The sequence below is a fragment of the Dromaius novaehollandiae genome, chromosome 3 (assembly GCF_036370855.1).
Source record: "Dromaius novaehollandiae isolate bDroNov1 chromosome 3, bDroNov1.hap1, whole genome shotgun sequence".
NCBI lineage: Eukaryota > Metazoa > Chordata > Aves > Casuariiformes > Dromaiidae > Dromaius > Dromaius novaehollandiae.
The window spans coordinates 58,955,367-58,978,189 of NC_088100.1; the positions used below are offsets into that span (position 1 = coordinate 58,955,367).

Sequence of the window (22,823 nt, forward strand, 5' to 3'; positions counted from 1 at the left end):
TGCTTTCTAGTTTCTTTTATTTTCAGTCATAGGGTTATATTTTGGGCAGTCATGCTGCTGTGCAGTTTGCAAGGTGCCAGAAGAAAACACTCCAAGTACAGCTGAAGTTACCTGCTTCTAGGAGGTTGAGAGGTTTCATTTCATTTCTAGATTTTCTGTAAACCAAATAATTTTCCCAGAAGGTGAAAAATATGCAGTAAATTTTCAGTACTTGCCTTTGTGAAGGGATTTCACTCTCATAAATTCAGTGCAGTGTCAGGGTCAAACAATCCCTGGAGAAACCGGGGCATAGATTACAATTAAAGCCACGAATGGCACACACCGACCTATGGCTATACCTCCAGCATTCATTCGAAATGTGTGACACATTGAACTTCAAAGAATAGATTATCACAATGTCTACAAGAAGGAATAGGGGAGAGGGCAATGAACATGAACTTCTGCAGCTGTTAAAGAGACAGCCAGTAGAGTTTCCCCACATGATTATAGAAACAAGGAAGTTTTTTTAAACTTTAAGGTGTGTGTGTGGGGGGGGGGGGGTAGAGTAGTTGCATCTCATTCATACACACACACACACATATATCTCATATATATATGTAGCACATATATGCATACGTAGTATACACTGAAGAATAGGAAGAATATTTTTTCATGAGCGGTGAGTTTTTCTAAAAAAGATAGAGCTTTTATTTTCTCTCACAGAAAGTGGTCGTTAAGAACAGATATATCAAGACATACATAGATGTGTGTCTGTATATAATTTTATATCTATATCTTTTATATAATTTAAGAGAAGCCATACTTTATCATCCTGTCATGGAAGTAGTCCATAGTTTTACATTGCAGATAAACCCTTCCAATGTCCTGTACGTTGATAGACAAATACAGTGCTTACAGTGGTAATGTATATTTATATCCAGTTAGCTGTGCTTCCTGCACAATTGAACCTCTGGTAGAATCTGCAAGTTCTTCACTAAAATGACTAGACTCTTCCAGTTCACTTCTGCAAGTACTACGGAAACTTATGGGTTTAAATAGAGATTAGTAATAGTTTTAAAATGTATTTCCCCAGCTGTGACTCAGTTCTGATAGGGAAGCAGCAGTGCAACTAGATCGTTGACAGAGGTCTTCAGAAATAAAACGCATAAAGATAGCTGAAAAGTGGCAAGTAAAACTGACATAATGTGATCAGCACCAGGGATACAGGACATTGCACCAGTCAGACAAAAAGGCCTTTAGAAGTGTATTTTAAGCCTCTAGGGTTGATTTAACAGAGACAAAGTTTACTGTGGCACAGAGAGCACTCTCACTGCATGAAGGCACTAGAAAGCAGTCAGCCGGTCTCATCTAAGCTGACAGGGGAGGAAGGAAATGGGGAGAAAAAAGAGAATCTGCACATTTTCTGAGTTGTTGACTATTTCCACTTTTGGTCTTTAGATAGTTTGTGAAGTTTCACCCAAACAGCAGAAGATGACTTTGAAGGAGGAAACACTGTCCTAAGGCTGGTATTGCCAGTCCCCGAGATAAACCCTGGGAAGCTGTCTTGGAAATGCATCGCACTGAACAGTGTGGGAAGGGAATGAGCCGCCTGAGAGATGGAGGCTTAGGTTCAGCTCTTTGCTTGCTGTCCTGGGGCCAAACACTCCCTCTGTGCCTTACAGTCCCTGTAAGACCTGTGAGCTCTGTATATGCCGTAAGGGGAGTAGGGGACTCCTTTTTATCCTGACCTGTCACATCACTGGAGAAGCTGCATGATGCTGTGCATTCCCACCTCCAACAGCTCTGCACCGGCCCCTGGGACCTGCACCGCTACCAGTCGGAGGCTGATCACCCTCTGGGTGCCATTTATCTTTTAGAAGATAGAGTCTGTGGGGTAAGAGGGTAAGAGGGTTGCAATAAGCATTTGGATTGGCTCAAGACTAATATAGAAATCTGGGGAAATTCAGTGTTCCTTCCCTAGTAGCATTCACCCACATTACCACCCACATTCAAAAGTTCTCTAAGACTGTGTAGAAACAAGGTCTTTAGAAGAGGATGGGGAATACAATCATGAATGTTGGGGGGGGGGGGGAACAGAAATACAATGTTTAAGGTAAATAGAGTACCCCTCTCACATCCTTCTAAAGCCTTTGGTAGGCACCTCTCTAATTCCCTTCTCTCTAGTGGTGAAGACTGTCCCGCAGCCATACCAGCTGTTTTGGGACCAGGCCAACGTGGTGCCATAGCCCATATTTCTCTTGGCAGGTTGATCTCTAGTTCTTATGGTAGAGTTTGCTTAGACAAGAGCAAGACTCCTCAGCAATCTTGAGCAGAAAGTCTTGACTACATGGAAATGAAGTCTTTGCTACAAGATAACACCTCTATTAAACTCCCAAAGTCCAAGTGCAGCTATAATAAACTAACTCCTGTATTTCTCCAGGGTAATTGTGGGTAGATGACTTTAGCAAATGAAGCTTTGTGTGACAGCATTTTACCCTTTTCTTCAATAGAGGGCGTAGATAGCTTTTCCTCCCTAAAGCCTCTGGCCATGGGGTTGCATGTAGTTTACTGATAGTAACATTATAGTAATCCTTAAAGGGCAGCCCCACAGTCTGAGGACAGATGCTGAAGTCCCAGTCAAACCTGAAAACATTTTCTTCAGTTCTGTTCCTTGGCAGCCCTATTATTTCTGGTTTGGTTGTGAGCCATAACATTACAGTGATCACAGGGATCACAAAGCCGGAACTAAATCTTATATTTCTGTGGAGGAAACCCAGAGCTCATAAAAACAGTTAAGTTTGTTCAGTCTTCACAACATAGCTCAGGGACGTGACCCAATTTCTCCATTATGGCAACAGTGATATTTAAAAGCACTTAGTAGCTATGTTGGCAGCCTTCAAGTTCTAACTTAATGCTTCCAGAGAAAAAAAGAACATTCTTGTCTTTATCCATTAGAAATGTATGGTAACCTTCATCTAGCTTTCCTAAGTTAGAATATTGGGGGAAAAAAATGGAAGAAAGAACAAGCTACATGTTGCAGCTACATATAGCCACAATTAAGGCATTATTAGAAGACAATTTGATGTCTATCCCCATGTGTGACATGTAAAAATCTATGTTGAATCAATGAGTGGATTCAAAATCTAGGCAGCTGTGGATCACTGCCAACCTGCAGACCATCAGGCACTCTTTTCATCAAGCTTTTAATTCAAAACATGACACTGATGATATGGTTCCATAGGCCAGTTTCAGACAATAGGTAGTCCACAGATGGTTTGTAAATGAATGGAATAAGAAAGCCATTAGTTTCTTCACCATTCATAGCTTTTACATTCTTATTTCTTAATCCCGGAATTTTGAAGACAGAAACTCTTTGAGGCTCTCTTCATTATAAGAAACTACCAGCAGGTCTCTCTATGCAGCCAGGAGACTGGTGTTCATAAGAGACTCCATCCTTAATCATTCCTAAATGTTCTGCACACACTTATCTGTGAGACAAAAAAATCAGATTTGCATTTCTGCTGCAAGAATTGGTGTGTGCCTTACTCCTCACATACAAGTGCAACTATAACCTTATGTTTTTAATGCTTCTTTTTATCTGTCATATCTTGTTTAAATTTCTAAGCACCAAAAAGATGATCTTTTTGTCACAATTTATTGTCTGTCTTGCAGGCAAATGCCATTTGAAACATGAGAGGTCTGAACTTCATCCAGATTTCTTCTGACACTGTTTTTCCAAGCATGGCCCAAACTTTGCCACGACTCAAGTGGAGTTTAAGGCATAGTGGTGCTGAACAAATATAAAGTGTCATCCAACAGCTTGCATAATATAACTATATATGAGATACAGATGAAATTAGATGCTCCATGGATGGGTAAGGAAGATACATGCAGAAGTTTCAAACAACTGACAAAGACCATCAGGATTTTGCAACAGAGAATAGCCATGTGTTTTTCGGTGATGTCAAAGATGAAAGAGATTATTATAATTTTCAGCTGTTACCAGTGCAAGTCATTTTAGAAATCCATTTCATCCAAGGAAAAGACCCAAAAATGTGTCAAGCAATCCCATAGAAAGCTTCCCATGTAGTCTGTACATTTATGCATGTCTATCAGAAACACATCAGATTATCAGACAGACCATAATTGCATTTGCTGCAGGATATCAGACTGTGTAAATACTCTGTGTATTTGGCCCAGTCATCCAAAGAGAAGACTTTGTTCTGAAGATTTTTCCATCACAGTTAGTGAGCAAATCTGATGACCTGCAGCCTGGAAATGGAAATGGGAGGGGATAAGCTCAGACCAACAGAAAAGTTTGTATTTAACTTTAAACAATAAAATCTTTCTGGAAACATAATGGGGAAAAATCCTAAAGTTACAATTATGTCAGGTCAACTCTTTGCACACTAATATTGCTGATTTTTTTAATAAGTGTTCTTGACGCTCTTTTCATCTTCATTAAACACATCCTAGTTTTCTCCCACAAAGTCTCAATAGCACTATTACATATTGGTAGCTATTATAAAGTCACCTTTGTCTTGGTATTTCCTAAATGACTCCATCTCTGTAGCATGTTTCTCTCTCACTCTACATTATCCACTGTTAATAGCAATCCAAGCAGCTCCTAGATTTCAAGTGCTTTTGAAAAACTGGAAGAGCAGCCATGGCTCCATTCTGCTAGGGGAAGAACTGTGGCATAGACAGACAAAATCATCTGCCCCTGGCAGGAAGCCACTTACAGAATACTTGCTTTACTTGTTTTTTGTTTGTTTTTTTCTCCTGCCTTTATACTCCAGATGCTTCTTAAATATTTTTTGTTTCTCATTCTTGCTGGTATTCTGTTTGATTTCTATTCTTTTTGCATGTTTTTCTGAGGTGCTTATATTGTTAATTATTCCCCCCCTTCATATGAGGAAAACTCCCCCTGCCTGCACAAAGCCCCTAACGGAACATCTAGCAGGACCAGGACTTAGCATGCCTTGCTCTACTTTTGTCCTACTTTTCTCCATCTTTTGGATGTGTTTATCCCAAGTTCTATCCATTTTGCGCTAAACTTCTAACCCTCCCCCCCATTCCCTGCTGCCGCCTTCCTATTTTCTTTCTGTCTGTCTCTCCTCTTTTCCCACCAGCTGGACATAAAGGGACCAGGATTTGAAATACCAAACAATAGCTTTTCAGATCTTGGTATGTTTCCTCAGGACTTCACAGGATTGGCGTCTATGGGAGGGGGAGTAGCCTTTAAAAAAATTAGTAGATGTTCCTAATCATTGCCAGGAGATGCACTAAGGGGAGCCTAAAAGGACTCAGTCACAAAAAGGGAGTGATATTTTCCTTGCCATGAGCCCAGTATTGCACTAGCCAGTGCTCTGAGGCACTGGGGGGAGCTTTGCTGAGGGAAGTCAAGCAGGATGTTCAGTCCAAGAAATCAGTCTTAGAAAAGCCATTGCCCTATTCTGAAAAATATAAAGTAGCAACACAGAGTTTCAGGAAGGCTATTCACGATAATCTTCACATGATGGGGAAAAATACAAACTATGTCTAACCAGAACAGTCCTCCTTAACACTCTCTCCCCAGTATCTCTTATTCACATTCTGATGTTAATATGGTCACTGTGACCCAGGGTTATCTGCTGAGTAAGCGTTGGTGGCATATGTTCAAAATGTCCCTCGGTTCCTTTAAATAATTCAAGAAATATTTCTCTGATCCCTATGCATTTTGGAGATGCCAGATGATAGCTTAGGCCAGTCCCTGTCCACTTACTTCTTTCCCAACTTCCTGCAGTTGTTCTTATTTGTGATTCTTCCCAGCAGCATTGCTTATCAATTTTCATGAAAATATCATTAAAACCAAAACATCCAGAGCTGTCCCTCTGTGCCCTGCAGCCTACAACATAGTCAGAAGCCTGGGAAAAGGTCCTAGTTCTCAGAATGATTCCTGCAACAGTGATATAAAAGAGGAAGAGAAATAGAGAGATGAAAATGTTGGGAGAGCTCTTAGCAAACTGGCATAAGAGGAAGAAAGAAATGATGGCTACATTCTTTTCTCAGATGTCTATAATGGATTTCAAATCAAGCATTAACCACGGTGCGTTTATACTGAAATAGATGTACCACAGACATTTGAGACAGGTCTTTTATGCAAGAAAAGCAGATAATAAGAGGTGTGTTCCCAAAGACTGATTTGATTTGTATTTGTACATCTCGCATGGAAAATAGAATAATTTGGTAAAAGATAACCACTTGTCACTTTGTCATTTGAAGTGCAATGTGTAAAGAAAGTCACAGAACAATGGCATAACAGTGACATTCACCAGCTTGTCATCTATTACATTTCGTAAATATCCTTCATCACCTCTACTGCTGAAACATCACATTAGATAATATACCTATGTGACTAAATGTGAAACAGCACTGTATCCCAGGGCATCTCTTTCTATGCCTCTGTAATCACGGTAAGCCTTTCTGTTTCTGAAATCCATGAGTGTGTTTTCATCTCACCAGAGGTGATGTGTATAAATCAGGAGTGGGAGTCAATATGCTTGGTCCTAGAAAGGTAAAAATATGAAAAAAATAAATAAATAGCAAACATTATGTTGATTACCTATGCTATTTTGTTTCTGGATCTGGGAATAAGGTTTTCTAAACTCTATCACCAGGCCTGCCACAGCTTTGGGCAAAACAAGTCCTTTCTCCATGCTTCTGTTGCTTCTCCCTTAAAATGAACACTACAAACCTAAACAACCTCAGGATAAATTAATACTACTCACAGGTGACAGTCTAAGTATCACCAGGCTATGAGAATGCTGTGGGACCTTGGAGCCTGCTCCCTGGTCCAGGGCCATGCCCCAGGCACGTCCAAATTCCCACTGTGACAGTGGGGAAAGTCAAAATAGGACCCACATATATAGCCTCTCTCCTTCCATTCCTCATGTCCTCGTTCATGTGGGAAGGAAAAACAGATGTGCTAGCTGGAGGGAGCTGCGGTGTTTTCCAACAGATCCCAAATCTGATCAACAAGTGAACCAGGGCAGCAAGTGAAGAGACCTGACTCTGTAGTCAGGCTTGTCTCTCTTTAACAGTGATGTTAAAAAAAAATCCAAACCAGCCCTACATTAACATACAAAAAAGACTCTCTGAATTCTTGAAATTTAAGCTCAGTGGGAAAATTTTTTTCCAAGCAATTAATGTACATGCCTTCCCAGGTATGTCTTACACTACAGCTTTCTCAGGTCTTAATAGGATGACCAGAAAACACAACTAAGCTGATCTGACAAAATATAGACTGTTACCAGACAGTATGGCCCTGGACAGAAAAGAGGAAGGGATTTGAAAACCTTGTGTTTAGGGAGTGTTATGTCCTTTTGAAATATCTCAAAGAAAGCCTTGTGCAGGCTTTACAATTAGTGAGAAAAAGAGAGAATTGTGAAAAAAAGAAATGAAAGAAATGCAAGGAGAACATGAAGAGCATTTTAAGAGGCTGGAGGCAAAACCCCCACCATGGAGAGTGGGCAAAAAAGGAGCTAAAAATAGGCAGCTTGAGACAAGGCTCTCCAAGAAAGAGTGGGAAGGACACTGTGTTCTGGAAACTGGTGAAACCACAAACAAATGTGCCAAGGCTCTTGTACATTTTGCTGGCAGTTGCTCAAGGCTGGCACATAACCCGTACCAGGAAAGGTATCACCAAGCAGGCAGCGCCCTTAGCTGGAACGTGCATTGCCAGTACAAGCTTCTGAGGGGCTGGAAGCAAGTGGTTCATCAGTCAATGACAGCAAATGACAAAATGAAGATCTTCATGGTCTTACGAAAGTAAACTTTTATGAACTGGTCAAATGCCATCAAAAAAACTGTGTTTTATACCTAGTCATGATAAGGTTATGGCCACTTATTCCTGTGCTTACATTGGCATTTAGTTTCTTTCAACATTAGTTTTAGTTAGCTTATCTTCTCCCCCCGTGTGTTTGCAGAGAGTAATCATATCCCTCCCCACCCCTCACCAAGCTAATGTACCTCTTCTATTTTCCTGTCATAAGTTGGTTCTTTGATCCCCCACTCTCCCATTTATCATGGCCAATTTTCATCAGCTATTCCTGCTTTTTATGCAAAGCTCATGAAACAAACATATTAAGTGGCACCATTGCCAAGATGGGGTCTTAAGGCATCTCCTTCCAGCCTGACAGGTGTTCCAGCATGTTTTTACTTCCCTTTTAACTAGCTCTATGTGCAGCTGATGTAACTTGTACCAACCTCCATCTTCCCCAGTGTAACTATTTCTCAAGTGGCATAGTACCAAATACTTCTTTGGAAGCCTAGAAAATTGGATCTACTATAATTCCTTTAGTTAGAAGATCAGTTATTTTTCTCAGAGAGAGATTTCATGTTGAACTAGAATGCTTTAAGCAACCAAGGCAGCATTTATCCTGTTTTCTACTTACCTCCATTTCCTTAATCGCTCTGTGTCTCAGCTTTAAGCTGTGCTAAAAATCCTTGCTGCTAGAAGAGCAGTTTCCTGGCTGGTCTCACAGATGGAGATTGTCCAGTCCCCTGACTGGAGTACATGGAGAGGCCATGGAGAGCCCGAATGGGGATCAGTTTCTCACTGTCTCTTCCAGTTGAAGAAGACATATTCAAAGCAAAAAAAAGGAGGTGCTTCTACAATCACCTGTGGAATTTCTTGTCCTGAAATGCTGTGGATGCTTTAAGTTAAAAAGAGATAAAGAGAAGCTTGAACAACTCAGTGAAAGAGGAAACAACTGAAGGTTAATAACTACAACCCTCCCCACACTTCCTCTGACTCAGAAATCCCTGGGCCACAAACTGCCGGAGGCTCGGAGACTTATACTAAGTGGGAAGTCAGGATAGATGGACTTTCAGTCTAACCCAGTGAGTCTGTTCTTATGTCTTTATGCTATCTACTGCATCTTATCTGGGTATCTTACCTGAGTCTTATTTCCACCTCAGACATGATAACATACTTACATTCCCATTCACTCTCCTCCTTTTTACCTCAAGGTAAATAATCATTATGATTTCCATGATCATTGTTATTGAAAGCTGAGACAGAGTGTTCATTTAACTTTTACACAATACTTAGATTATCCTTAAACTCTGTAATATTATTACAGCATAGTAAATGTGCTGCTTCTTTTTTTTCTCTTTTCCTTTATGTTATTTTCTTAACCTATTGTTATTTGCTGTAATTTCTCTTTTTAAGTCATGAACTTTATTTCTGGAAATTCTCAATTTGTCCCTACTTTTTCTGAGCTCCAGGATACAGTTTATTTCCTGATAAGTCTTTTTTCTATTCCTTCTAGCCTACAAGTTTCATTCATAATATCTTATTTGATGCAACTATTCATCAGGTTAGGCCTGAACCCCTTCCTGGAAGTTCCTCCTTGCCAAAGATGAAGGTAGATTTTGCACCTTTGATTTGAGGAATTCCATCCTTCTGCCGCCTTTGAGTTCTTAAAGATCTCTATGTAATAAAAGTGAGGACAGCAGCTCAGAAGAGAACGGAAAGCAGATTTTGTCATCTAAAGCCCCTTCCAGGAGTTTAAGGTACTTACCTTCAACAGTTACAGCCATCTAGTGGGCAAATACCAGAAACAGCCACTAGTCAGTAAAAATTCCATCCCCAGTTATTTGTAATCATTTGATTTCCGACTTGACTGATATTCCCTGGCTAACCAAGCAATATGAAAAAAACATTTCACAAAATATCTTTTGCATAAACTTGTAATACAGTGCAGTTGCCCTGGTCACTCCCCTGAGACCTTAGGAATGAGTACACCTTGCTACTTCTGAACATTTTCCCACAGAGGAGTCACTGGGTCATACACAACAGATTTATTCTCTTGCGTTTCCAATACCACCAAAAAGTGATTACTTTATTAATACTGCCATGCACTGAGAGTGATAATAAATACATAATCAGAATGGGCCTCTGGTTCCTACAATGTGCCACACAACTGACTCACTTGGATGTTTGACAAAGGAGTGTGGAGTCAGATTTATGCACGTCAAGGCCTTGTCCTAAAGCAGCAATTCCCAGCCAGTGCTGTATCTACTTTGTTGATATATTGACCACTCTATCAGGTGGAACGTCAGCAGCTGCTGATTCTCCCCAGTGTAAATACTTACCACTGAGGTAGGTGTCTCCACACAGACAGACACTACTTTTGTGCACTCAAATAACTCACGCGACTAGTGAATGGCAATCCAAAAGCAGGGGCCTTTTGGGTTATGGGAGATATACCCTGGGAACCTAGCTGATAAACTAAGTGGATACAATGCAACAACCTAGTTTTTCCAAACCCCGCACTGGCATATTAGACATTCCGTGTGTTTTCAGGTGTCTTATCATCATCAGTGTATGTTTGCATTATTTTTAGTCATTTGTAATCAAAAATTAAAATAATAATTTTCTAGTGAGATTCTGTCCTTGTTCTTCCTTGACATCCTGTTACAAAGCCTTCTATGAACAGAGTAGACATGATAAGAAAGGATCAGATCAATGTTAACAAGAAAGGGAAGAAGCACTTGACCACTGAAGGTTAGCTTTCTTTGTCTACACTGCTTTCCCTCCCTTTCTCTTCATTCAGTTCCCATTTTTCCTTGTCCAAGTGCCCCAACTGACATGCAGAATTTTGTCCTACTTCCTGCTTCTCTGTCTCCCAGCAAAACACCACTGCCAGGTGCTTTTCCTTGGACTGCAGATACCTGTCTCTGGAGCATGAAGGAGGACTGCTCCCAAGGAAGTCTCCAGTGTTTTGTACTTTGTGGCCAGGACAGTTCCTATCCAAAAGCAGAAGCAGCTCTGCACCCTAGTTCCCAGAGCACAGACTATGAGCACGCAGCCCAGTCTGCAGTGCCTGGGGGAAGGACATGCTGGAGGACGCTATCAAGCTCTACGTAACCGCCGTTGCCTTCAGCACAGCTTCTGCAGCTCCTGGAGTCAGACACCATTTGGAAATTAGAGTAACAGCTCCAGAAAGCCTACTTGCCTGATTCTGCACCAGAGCTAGGTAAATGGTTTGTAACCATCAACATAACAAATGCAGCCCTTTTTCTCATTCATAAACTCTTTTCAAGCTCTGTTTTATCAGTTTGTTTTACTTGTAAGAAATTCACTGTAACTGTTGAAGTATATGCTATTCAAGCTATACTGAACTTACATTATGTTATTTCTAGTACCAGATCAACTGGCTGAAATCTTTAATCAACAGATAGTGGAAATGAAATAATCACTTCTGCTGGACCTTTGAGCAAAGATATATTTCCACACATAAACACAAAATAGCAGGCAACATTTCCTTGCGTGCATGGACTGTGGCAGCAGTTTTCAGTGTTGAAACTCAATGGTACACAATAGTTAGGAAAGTGGATGCACTGCAAAGCACATTTGTTGATGTTCCAGCATCAACAGAACATCCTCAGTTATATATTCAAGTGATCATCCAACCCACAGTGCTGACATCAAATTTGTGTTGTATTTATTTCATGTTCAAGAACAGCAGCAATAATCCTAAATTACATAGGTCTGTGATGGACTTTAATACCTGACAGTAGTTTGTCAGCTTGGTCTTGCACCATACTCAGTCCCTGCAACGTTTTAGCCTCTTGCCTTTTGGCAGGATTAGTGTACTGGCTGTCCCCTGAGAAAGCCATAGGAAATACATACGGGTCTTGTGGTCGATTTAACAAAGCTCTTGATGTCATTATTATTTAGTGGAAATGTAGTCAAGCACATACTGGGCAGCCAAAATTTAAATAAAATCCCATGTTCTTAAGTGGTCATTTTGAATGCTTGACATAAAATGCTCATCTTTGTTTAAGGCATACGCAGACAGTATACACAGACGAAGCTACACACCACTGTGGGTTTTAACATGCTGAAATGATTTGCAAGCCTGCTTTAAAGTTGCTGGCTTCCAAAACCAATGGCGATAAATAAAGTGAGATCTGGAACAAATTAATATATTTCCCAATAACCTGCAGCTTTCTTTGGGACTGCTCATAGTACTTAATTGGCAGTCAGAGATTCCCTTAACAATAACAAAATGTAAAAGAAGAAAAATATCTATGAATATTGATAAGGTGCAAAGTCAGGCACTTAAAATTTAGGAAGTGTAAAAATAAGTTTCCCTGTGTGATGTTAATTTGAGCCGTTCGTCTATATTCATTATGACACAGACCTGGTATTCAATTTTTTTCCACAGGATTCTTCTGCAGCCAGGGCAGACTAGGAAGCCGGGAAGTGGAAGCAAAGTGCTGCTTTCCAAGCAGGACACAGCTGGCTGTCAGTAAATGCAATGTCAATGCCAGCTTTGCCTAAGAATTTGAGAGGAGCCTGGAGGAGTTATCAAAGGCACGACTGACTAAGGTGTGTGAGTTTGTGCAGAGAGCCTGGATGTGCAAAAAACAAGTTAATATTCCTCTATTTTCACATGTTTCCCAGGGGGGCCTTAAGAGCCAATGTGAACCAGCTGGGTCGCTGGCAAGTGGCAGTCTGCTCCCGCTGCCCTCTTCCTCTTCGCTGCAACCCACCAGAGGGTTTCTCACCAGAGCCAGGGCATGGGCAGACCAGAGCGTGCTGCCAGTGGGCCCTTAAAAGAGAGGGCAACCAGGAACTGAGGGGTTGTCCCATATGCACATATGCTTTCTTGGCCACCATTTTTGGAAGCTGGGGATCCTTGGGAAGCACTGAGCACACGCAGGTCAGCTGGAAAGGGTGTGCACCCAGCTCCAGGCACAGGGTTATAGAGGAGCTGCCCTGGCTGGCACCTCCTGGGAGCAGATGTGCAGCTGCGGGGAAAGGGTACCCCTGGGGCATGGGGCAGGTAACACCTCGCAGAGAGCTGGAGTGAGCTACCGCAGGGAGCAGGTATCGGTCCTGTGTTAATACGATACTGCACCCAGCCAGATGAGCTCTGTTTCTTAGGGCATAAGGCCACCTTATCATTCCTTTCCTCCTCTGAGTTATTTTCTGTGTGGCTGTTAATATATTGGCCCTTTTTATTACAGCAATTTAAAATGGAGAGAAAAGACCTTACAACTTGCGCCCATTTTATTCTGCCTCATTTTTTCTTCTTCTTTCCAGAAAAAAACAAAGACCAGCTCTACCATTCAGCTTGTCCTGTTTTGTACTTGGGCACTACAATGGTTCACATTAACAGCTGTAATATTTTTTATAGGAGGTAACTGGAAGTTCAGAGACACTGAGTGACCCCTCCAAGCAGGAAGAAACAAAAGCCTTTATTTCCAGCTTCCTCTCTAACGGCAAAGCTTCTCTCCCACCCTCCCTACAGTTTACTGAAAATTGTTCCTTCTATTTAAAATGTTTATTCCAAAACACCACAAGCTGTGTCTCAGGTTCCCGCAAAGCTCAGAGTAGCAACTCATCAGACCCCAAATGTGCCAGCATAGCTTCATCTCACTGTTGCTGCCATAGCCAAGGTTTGTATCTCATCAGACCCCGAATGTGCCAGCATAGCTTCATCTCACTGTTGCTGCCATAGCCAAGGTTTGTATCAATGCACTTCAGAGTGCTGTGCCACTTATACATCAAGCCCAGCCACTTGTGAGTGATGCAGCTGTGAGTGAAAAACCAGCATATGCATTTTGGGAGACAGAAGGATTAAGCTTTAAAATTGCAACTTAGAGAGCAATGGGTAGAAACTAACTTTTGAAATTTCCCCAGACCTAAAATTTCAGAGTATTTCTTTCTAAGTGAGACAAAGAGTCTCACTCAAATAGTACAGTTGTATATGACTCAAATTTTCCTCTGCCTCCACATTTCTAAGTGCCCAGTTAACTTCAATATTTTTGAATGTAGAGCCAGCTCAAGGCTTCTTAGTATTGTAGGCAAAATACAGTTTTGGTAATGGTGACAGAATGAGTTCAGGATGGGGAGGACAGAAAAGAAAGGATGAGGGGCTACAGCACAGGGTAAAGAACCAAAAGAACATCTCTTGTGCCATAAAAAATGTGGTTAAAGCAATATGATTCAGCTCAGAAAGGGATTCCAGGAAAGCACTTTTTAATCTTCCAGTTCAGACAGGAGTAGATTTCTGCCTCTTAGATGGGAATACTTTGAAAGGGACACAGAGTTGTTCTCCACCTGGAAGAGCCTACTCAGCTATGATGGACAGAAAGACACAGGTTTTCACTGTTAATTGGCTTGTGTTTTCTTGCCTTTTGCTACAAGTGGCAGTAAAGTAGTTGTGGCACTCATTCACCTGGCTAAAGGTTGGTACAGCCGGCCCCCCCCCCCCCCCCCCGGGTGCTACAGAGGTCACAGAGAGGACCTCAGTCACTCCAGTTTCTCATAGAGTGGGTGCTGGGAGGCTCTGCCCCATGATGAAATAGCTCCCTGAGGCTATATGTGTAAGGCCAGCAATGCCACAAAGTGCTTCTGGGCCCTGCACCTTGGACAGCTTTTTTTTTTCTTTTGTCTTTTACAGACAAAGGCATCTGGTTTTTCCTCCCTCTCGATGCACCTACATGCTGGTTTTGACTATCACCCTCTGTTCACAGATGTGGTGCTGAGGTTCCTCGATAGACTGATTAGACTGTTCCTACCTTTACAGGATCCTCAGAAGGACGCAAATGTGGTACTCAGTACCCACATGGGACAACCCGCTGAGCCTTGAACAACCTTCTGACTTTATCTGAGTGTTACGAGACAGCATAATTCCTCGCACTCCAATAGGAGAGGAGGAAAGACATAATGGTTTATCTCCTTTATATGATATTCTTGCAGGACACAGTACCCTGTATTTCTCCCTCCTGCGGTCACTCAGTAATATCTTAAACAGGAGATTTGCTCACTTGTTGGTCTCCACCCCTCCAAAACTTCATGCTTCAAGGGCTGTCTGCTTTGTACATACACATATATTACAAAGGTCTTTTAAGTATACAGAACTAGACCTTCCGGATGATCTCTGAGGCCATTTCAGCTATTGGATGATAGACCAAGGGAGAAAGTCATCCCTATGCACAGAATTCAAAAAGGCAACATGCTGAATCTGAACTTTTTACCAGTTGCCACTTACCAATAGCATATTTGACCATAGCCCTAAGTAAGCTCAGTGGCTTCACTGAAGGCTCGACAATGTCTCTGACAACAGCTGAGCACCTACTTGGAGCCTATTCCCTGCTTTCTCGAGTATTCATGGATAATTGTGAGTATATGGCATTAGGGCTTATAGCTACTCACAACGTGAAGGTGTATATGGACTCAAAGACAGGAACAACAGCAACCGAACTATTTCAAGGATCATGGTCTAAGTGTGTGTTACTTTCCATACTCCTTTCCCTTCCATCAGAGACTTTTTAATCTGCTTGTTTAGTGACATCGTGGTGGAGATGGTGCCATGTTTATGTGCATGTAGCAAGCCTGGGGAGGTGGAGGGAGACTCAGGTACTCCTAATTCTCTAATGCATATGTAGAAAAGTGCTGGTCTGAACTGGAATGGTGTATCTCCTTTCTGCCCACTGAATGCATGTACATAGGATCTGCTTATTTCAGAGGATGCTAGTTACTGGTAAATAAGCTGACTTTTTGCCTTTTCTCCTTGCTTAATTCTGTGAAGTGTTCAGGTCAGAAAGATGGTAAGAGCTCTGGGTTGGTTTAGCCAGGTCTTTCAGTGAATATGCAAACTGTATTGTTTCAGTATGTCTCAACTTTCCTTTACAATTCAGGTTGAAATGAATAAATTTACTTCATGAAAACTGGAAACCCAACCAATTTTCACTTGCGGATATGACTGGCCCAGTGCCGTCCATCATTCCTCTACTACTAACCATCATGTGGGAAAGCAGGAAGAAACTTACGTTCAAAGGTTGACTACTCATCTCTTTTCTGACACTATGAGGAGGAATGTGATGTCCCCGTGTGGCAGAAAAAGCAAAATTAGTCCAATTCCTTTGTCAAATGTATTAGTATTCCTTCTGCTGCATGAGCCCAGGAAATTCAGGTTTCCAGGATCACCAGAAATCACTCAGTGAACTGTCCACAGAACAATAGCTGCTTCTGCACGAAGGTGCCCTTCATGCATGGTGCTCATGGGGACCTTCTCCTGAAGAGGCTTATGTGAAACTCGAAGCCCTTTGCTCTTGTCACAGAGTTCTTGTGAGGTTAAAGATTAAATTTTGAATAGTGCTAATACAAGCAAATATTTATTATTCTGAGCTGAACATATAACTGTGCGTACCACAGTTCAACAAGGAATTTAATCTGCTGCCTGCTTAAAGAAAGCCATAGGCTTAAGTAACTTGCTGAATAAAAGCCAAAGGGAAGAGATGTTGAAAGAAAAGGTTAGACAGTTATAAATGACTGCATATTGTTTGCAAAGCAACTTTAAAATTGGGTTTCCTTTCATTCTGATGGGTTATTTTTCCTTAATCAGTATTGTTTTCCCAATAGAATCTCAGTGGAGCTCATATCTTTAAAATATATTATTTCCAGGAGGAAAGAAAGAGAACTGAGTATTTGTTTGCAAGTCAAAATTATAGTTTCCCATTTAATCGAATATCAATATTTAATGGCTGGAGTCAGGTCTGATCACAGAATTCCTCAGACAGACTCCAACTCCTTTCTTTGCATCTTTACAGAGCTTTGAGCTGTTCTACAAACAATTTACCTCATATTAATTAAATGAGAATCAATCATTTCAATATAATTTTGAATGATACAAGGAGTACATGGAGGTCTTGTAAACACAGTAAAACATCACAACATCTGTTATTATTAATGCTCTTTACTTTCTGCCAAGTTTATCCACAGTCCCTTAGAGAAGGGAAATCCTTCCTCCCTGGTACTAGAATCAAGTGATCAGAGCCCGGCTTGCGGAGGAAGAGGAGATGGACCTATTCTGATATATTTCAGAACAGTGTAAAGGATCTGTTCTTACTCTACCCACTGAGGAATTGAGGAGTTATTGCCTGTGAATTTGACTGAAATGAAAGAATGGCATATGCATCTCCTTACCAATGTGTCATCCTGGGTAACCTTAATTTTCATAGTTTTAATGGGGTACAGTGAAGATTCATTATTCATCTTCAGTGTCTTTTAGAGAGAGGCACTGTGTTCTGCATCACCCATGTTCTCTCTGTCCAGCACGCTATGATCGTATACATTTAGCACAGAGGTAGCAATGTTTGAGAAACTCCTCAGCTGGTATGCTTCAGGCAAGAAAAGTATTTTTCTAGGTTGAATAGCAAACACTGATAAAGGCCAAACAGGGACTGATAGAAATACTGCAAAATACCATGGGCAAGACAAGAGATTGGCATGCTATTTGCATGTTAGTATACAGCAAGCTGTGCTGTACCACACCATGTTAACATCTGGAGAAATGAACTACCAGGTTTGAGTCCTGTGTTTCTAGAGGCACTGAAATTTTTTCTGTGACAGTGATATAGATTAGGAAAAAAATCTTGTCATTGCAATCTCCAGGAAAAAATGTGTTCAACACAGAAAATGATTTCCTGCAACCTAAATCAGTACAGACTTATCCCAGAGGGAGCTGCTCGTCCTTTCTGCGTATTTCCACCCCATTCTTCTTGCCATCTCTTTCTAATACGAACGGGGAAACTGATCAAACACATTCTATACATATCACCCAGCCCACAGTCTCAGCATCCCAGCTGTATTCCTAACCTTACAAATTCACACTGAAACCATCTCCAGGGTTTCAAAAGCATAATGGCTTTCATGAAGGGGGGCAATGGGAGCTCTCTTAATTAGCCCAGCTCCTTTGTGCATTTCTAGACACGTCTCCCTCTTTGTTCACCTTCAACAGTTTAATGCCAGGGTAGAAAAAGAACATTTCTCCTCCAAAAAATGGCATCACAATACATTCTTTTAGGTCTTCTTTTTTTCCTAGCAAAGTTTTGGCAGTTGGAAGAACAGCCTGGGCCAAGCATCTGAATAGAAAGAGGTGAATTTAACCAGTTTGCACATTTACTGAGCACTTTGACAGAGGAAAATTCAGAAGTTCAGCCAGTTAGGTGAGCATTTCAGTTCCAGGAACTCCTTCACGTATTGACCCCACAACTTTGGCACAGGAACTTCAACCACAAAACCATCATTAATGTAAGTTAGCACTTTCTGGAAGTACAAGAAAATGAAAATTAGTCTTGTTAGCACAAGTCTTTTAATTTTTCCTCTTGAGAGGAAAAATTTGTTGATCTAACAGTCCCTTTCTAGAAAAGGATGAAGGTAGAGAAGGCTGCAGGTTTTTTTTTGTTTGTTTGTTCATTTTCACCAGTGCTTTAAAGCACAGGTCTATACAGAGAAGAGATTCACAAAGACATGGTAGGGTTCCAAGTGTGTTGAGTTCCTCATTTCATTGTCAAAGGTGCACAGTTTGCAATGGGGAAATCACAGGATCCTCCTGGCACATTCAGCCTTGGCTCAGAGGTCCTGAGACAACAAATCACTCAAGGATGTGCTTAATCTACATGGCACAAGTTTTCTAAGGTGATTCCGTGAGGATCAGGTTAAACAATAATTGAAAATGTCATTACAATTTCTCTCCGGCTATTAATAATAAGGTTTGAAAACTGAGATTCTCCATCATTAAAATTTGCACTGTTTCCAAACTCTGTAGTAGCATGTGACTGGATAAGGAACTTCAGTCAGCTGAAATTATATTTGTTTTAAATATCAGTTTGTCTTACAGGCTACAGTACTTCTATTACTGAAGAACTGAAATAAAAAGGTTGCATTCTGGGTTTTGTTTAGTTTTTAATGTTATGCATTATCATGATGACAATGAGGCAATGATCTAACTCATGGATACTTACCTTTTAAATACACACATATATGTATTACTGTATATGTATCCTCTGCTTCCCAGTGTGTTCTGTCCCCTTTCTCAGATACAGCAAAGTTTAAGGGAGCAGACGCTACCTACAAACATATTGGTATTGCTTTGCAACCCCATAATAATGAATTATATCAGTGTCTGAAACAATCTGTCCAAATCCAGAAAATCCAGAGCTCAAGTATTCAATATTGACTTTCTTACAAATCTCACTATAAGGTCTTTTGTACTTTATTTTTCTTACGTAAAATAAGGTCTTATTTTCATACAAAGGCTTTGAACAAGATTTACACACATGTTAAATTTTGCATACTGTCCACAGTCCTACTGATGTGCAAGGGACCATTCAAAGAGTGACACTTTGGCCATTTAGAGTTTTGACATCAGTGAACTAGGATAACAACCACAAATACAAAAAGTTAATGTACAAAGTGAGCAGATATATATTTGCACTGATGAACCCTAAGACATAGGCGGTGTCCTCCTCCTGAAGCTATAAATTTTTGCAAATCAGCATCTTAATTGAGATTATAATTTAATTGCCATTAATATTTAGTTGTTACACTGCATGCTGCAGGGATGGGGCAAGTGGGCAGTTCTATCCTACTTGAGAAAAGCTCCAAAGCAAATCACTTCTATTCCACCTGGATTGTGCTGTTCATGGCAACTTAACATAGGCCCAAGCCTCATGCCTCAGTCATTCTGTTGAACAAAGATCACAGATTTTACATTTACCATGGAAAAAAAAGGCTCAAGTGACTATTTCGGCCAACTATTCATTCTCATTTTTTTTTCAATGTAATATCTAACATGTTGATGCTATTTAACAAAAATTGGATTCATTAACACATTAGTCAGCATTATACCAATGTTTTTTATGATTAACTCCTTGTTCTCTCTTTCCCAGGCAAAAAATGATCAATCTAAGTCTCAAATCTGTGTTTTGTTGTTGCTTTTCTTTCTTAGCTGTTTTTTCTAATTATCATTTTGTATAGATAGTTGGGTAAAAGGAGATGCCTCTGTAATTACTCTCTTTTTGGATGGTATCTTTTATTTATTCCTATTAGAACTTTTCTGCTTTTTGAAGGGAAAGTCATGTCAAGAAAACAATGCAAAATACAATTTTACAAACACCATACAGGGGCTTATCTTTATTTGTCTGAATAGCGTTTGAACTGAAGGATCTTAGAGGATAATTTTACAGCTTTCATGACATCATAGCCTCACTGTCCTGCCTAAACACAGCAGATTGTGCAATACAGTTCAGTTACATGTGTGCTAGCAGAAAATGTCTCTGCTCCTGCTTCTGATACAGTCAGTGAGAATTTTGCCAGGAACTCATACTACTGTAATTCAGATGTGCTACTGAAATAAACGTGATGTACGTTTTCCATGATATGATTACTGGATTCAGTTCTAGCTAGTTAAAGCAGTCTGCCCAGGGCTATCAACAGGGTAATGATCGATGTCAATAAGCAGTCCTTCCTGGCATCAGCTGGCTGCCTTGTAAAACGAAATGAAAAGGTCTTGTCGATTCACTGTCTTCAGCCCCATTTAGATTAAGAATACACAGCAGCATGGAGCTGAAACCCTATTTTGTACCCACTAAGAAGCAGGCAGAGGGAACACATCTTGCTATGGGTGTATCAGACTTAACACAAATGTGGCCACAGTTCAAACTGAAGAGTCTGGCTGTAGCTTTGTGCATATCACATGTAAAAGACCAGCCGGCAGCACTCTGCAGCTACCTCACAGGAAGATTGAACGAGACCTGCACCTAGCAGCAACGTAGAAAATGACACAAAACATAGATAAGAGAAAAGCTGAACATCTGAATTTGCACAATGTGTCATGACAAAACAGCCCAAGTGCCAGGGCTTTGGTGTGCAGCGGGCGGCCTGCATGCCAGCACTGCTGATGAAAGCACACAGACAGCCTCCAAACTGCCAGCTGGGCTGGACCCTGCCTCTGAGCAAGAACTTCATAACAGAGGAACTTCTGGTGAACTTTAAGTAAGTTCCTGGCTTCCTCCAGTCTCCTTCCAACTAGTTTCCAATACACCCATAATGACCCTTAATATTTCAGCAAGTGTGAGACATCTTCTGTTTTTCTCTTCTAGCTGGGCCTTCATAATCAAGCAGTGGGTTGTGTCTTTGAGACAAAGACACTTCCTTGTACTCCAGGGACTCAGATCCTTTTCTCCCTTTTGATGACACCGTAGAGATTGCACTAAACACTTCACTGCACTGTGGAGAGCAAAGATGGTCATCTCTCATTTGTCATTGTTCTGAAGCAGGAAATGGCTGCAGAAAAGACTCTTCTCAGAGCGCTCTGACTGATGACATGGGACTGGTGGGATCCCTTCTGGTCAGAATGTAACCCCCACTAGAACAATCAGCAATTTGGACATCCAAAAATTATTGCATTAAATAGCAGTTGTTGATCAGTAGGAGGTCTTTTTCCACAGCTATTCTTTAAAGACCAAACATTTCCATGTTTCCTGTAATACTTGTGCTTACTCACACATAAACAAATACAAGGAAAAAAACTCAGATCTGTCTGACGCATTTTTGGAACCGTCAAAATAATCTCTTTGAATTTTGCAGTCTCTCGACAGCAGGAATCCAGGAGGAGAGTGATGAAAACACAAAAAACATGTATTTATTCACTGGAGTTTTTACTCCTTTCTCTCCCCCATAAAAGGACACCTATCATATTCTGCTAAAAACACATTATCAGGCAAACAGACCACAGACCCAGCTACCATTTAAAAATAGCTGAGTCCATTTTTTACTATCCAGCCTACAATGTCTGATGGAGTGAGAAAGGATGGTCCTTTGCCAAAATATAACAAACTTCAGGTATGAAGATCGAAGGCCCTGTCAGAGGACATCATGGGAAGAACCACCTGCTGTCTTACAACCCACACATCCTTATGAACAAAGATTGCAGCTGAGATTGGTCTCTCCTGCTGTAATACATGGCAAGGAAAGAGATCTTTAGACCAGAAGGCCCAAGTGTTTAGAGAAGAATCAACATCTCCAACACAGAAGCTGGTTGCTCATGAGGCAATATATCTCTAATTCACAAATCTTTCCCCTTTCACTGTAGGCTGTGAGTAGACTGGCACAGAGTCTTGTTCAGGCTACTGTCCAGGCATTACATTAGCTGACAAGCTATTACAGTGATTAGCATTACAATAAGCTGACAAGGGTCATAGCCTGCTGAAGATAGCAGCCCTGTGGTCTGCTTTGCTGATGGCACTGCCCTGAGAAGCTGGGTTTAATGCTTGACCTTGCTTGGCCAGCTCCTGCTGGTGGGCTCCTCCCTCCTCCTTTCACCAGAGATTCACCCACAACCGTGAGCAGCAGCAGGGCTCTTCCCCAGCTCTCTGTCTCATATTTGCTCTCTCCTTCTCTTCCTTCTCCTTCTGGGCCAGGTCCAGTCTTCCCAGCCCTCCTCACCTAGGATCAGATGGGCTTCAATGCTGAGAACCTTGAGCACAAACTGCTTCAGGGTCTACCTCCAGGAAAGAGTTTCAGAGTATGTCCCACAGCAGCCCTGTGTCAGTAGCTGAGACCAGAAAGGGCTGGGACTTGCAACATACCCACAGTGTTTCTTAGCAGCCTGCTAAGCATCATGTAAGCATCATTTATGCCTGCTACACATGCAACTACACAGCCTAGAGCATGACTTGCTGTTCTGAAGTACTTCACTCTCCTCATCACGTGCTGACAGACTTTGGGAGCCCAACTCATAGCGAAGGGTTTCTCCAGGCAACACTGAGAGTCAAAACTTCAAAATTTACTTGTGAATCTAGTATTTAGCCCATCCCATGCCCATCTGAACAATATGGACAATATTCTTTACAAGACAAAATATTTCTGCAGCTCAAAGGAGTACTGTGAATATGTAATACATTCAAGTTCATGAGGTGCTTAATTCTTTGGGTCTTTGGGGCCATTTTGCTATGATGCATTGAGAGGTGCTGTAGATGAAATGAACTCATCACCT

The 22,823-nt window shown here is 41.2% G+C and overlaps 1 long non-coding RNA gene across 1 annotated transcript in view; it reads right to left on the reverse strand.

Annotated features, from left to right (window-relative positions):
• Positions 1-682: 682 nt before the first annotated feature.
• The window catches only part of LOC112985980 (uncharacterized), a 36,177-nt gene continuing 14,036 nt past the window's right edge, over positions 683-22,823 (reverse strand). The window contains exons 3-5 of the long non-coding RNA XR_010388360.1: positions 8,415-8,675; positions 6,369-6,527; positions 683-4,251 (exon numbers count right to left, since the gene is read on the reverse strand). This is a non-coding gene — a long non-coding RNA (uncharacterized LOC112985980). The remainder of the gene's footprint in view (positions 4,252-6,368; positions 6,528-8,414; positions 8,676-22,823) is intronic.